Source organism: Gekko japonicus, unplaced genomic scaffold (assembly GCF_001447785.1).
Source record: "Gekko japonicus isolate JY-2015 unplaced genomic scaffold, Gekko_japonicus_V1.1 scaffold2296, whole genome shotgun sequence".
Lineage (NCBI taxonomy): Eukaryota > Metazoa > Chordata > Lepidosauria > Squamata > Gekkonidae > Gekko > Gekko japonicus.
The window spans coordinates 274,004-275,083 of record NW_015174907.1 but is presented as its reverse complement, the minus strand read 5'-3'; the positions used below and the strand labels follow the sequence as shown (position 1 = coordinate 275,083).

General features: G+C 54.5%; 1 protein-coding gene across 1 annotated transcript in view; it reads left to right on the top strand.

The window, feature by feature from the left end:
• The window catches only part of GIPR (gastric inhibitory polypeptide receptor), a 13,814-nt gene that overhangs the window by 11,190 nt on the left and 1,544 nt on the right, over nt 1-1,080 (top strand). The gene's annotated exons all lie outside the window — the stretch shown is intronic.

The window sequence follows — 1,080 nt, the reverse complement described above, 5'->3', positions numbered from 1 at the left end:
TCAAGGGCCTCTCTGCAGGAACTAGAGGAGGTCCTGCTAGAGCACAGCAGACGGGGGTCATTTCCTGCAGGAGCGCACAGGAGCGGAGCTCCGGCAGTAAAGAGCCCAGGGGGGCGGGCACGTGCAACAAGCCCCACCCCCTGCTCCCAGCAGCCCTCAGTCAGAGCAGGAAGCAGCCAGGTAAATTGCAGAGCTCCCCCCCGGTCCAAAACAGTCCAGTGGCACCTTTAAGACCAAGTTTTATTCAGGTACAAGCTCTCCCTCCTCTGTGAGAACAGATCTGTACGTTCTCCCACCCCCAAATAGCTAGCAATCCAAAACAGTCCAGTGGAGCCTGAGGGGTGGGTGTTGCCTTCTGACACACTTCCGGTGATGTCAGGGGATGTGGCATATGCAAATGAGTTATGCTGATGAGTTATGCTAATGAGCTCCTCCACCTCTTTTTCTACGAAATGACCCCTGACAGCAGAGATCCAGAATCCTTCTCCTCCACGGTTGCAAGCGGCAAAAAAGGCTAATGCGATCTTGAGGTGTATCAAGAGAGGCATCACATCCAAATCGCAAGATGTCCTAGTCCCGCTGTACACTGCGTTGGCCAGGCCGCACCCGGAGTCTTGTGTGCAGTTCTGGAGGCCTCGCTTCGGAAAGGATGTGGACAGAGTGGAGCGGGTGCAGAGCAGTGTTCCCTCTGAGCTGAGTTAGTGTGAGCTAGCTCGCAGTTTTTCAGCCTCCGGCTCGCACATTTTTGTCTCTGCTCGGGGAGGAGGGCTACGGACGAGACTGATTGACGCAGTAGCCGAATGGCTCACTCGCAACTTGAATGCCGGTCGCTCACAAAGTAGAATTTGTTGCTCACAAGACTCCACAGCATAGAGGGAGCATTGGTGCCAAGGAGAGCGATGAGCAGGGGTCATTTAGTAGAAAAAGAGGTGCAGGAGCTCATTAGCATAACTCATTAGCATAACTTATTTGCATATGCCACACCCCCTGACATCACCGGAAGTGTGTCAGAAGGCAACACCCACCGCTCAGGCTCCACTGGACTGTTTTGGGTTGCTAGCTACTTGGGGGGCGGGACGC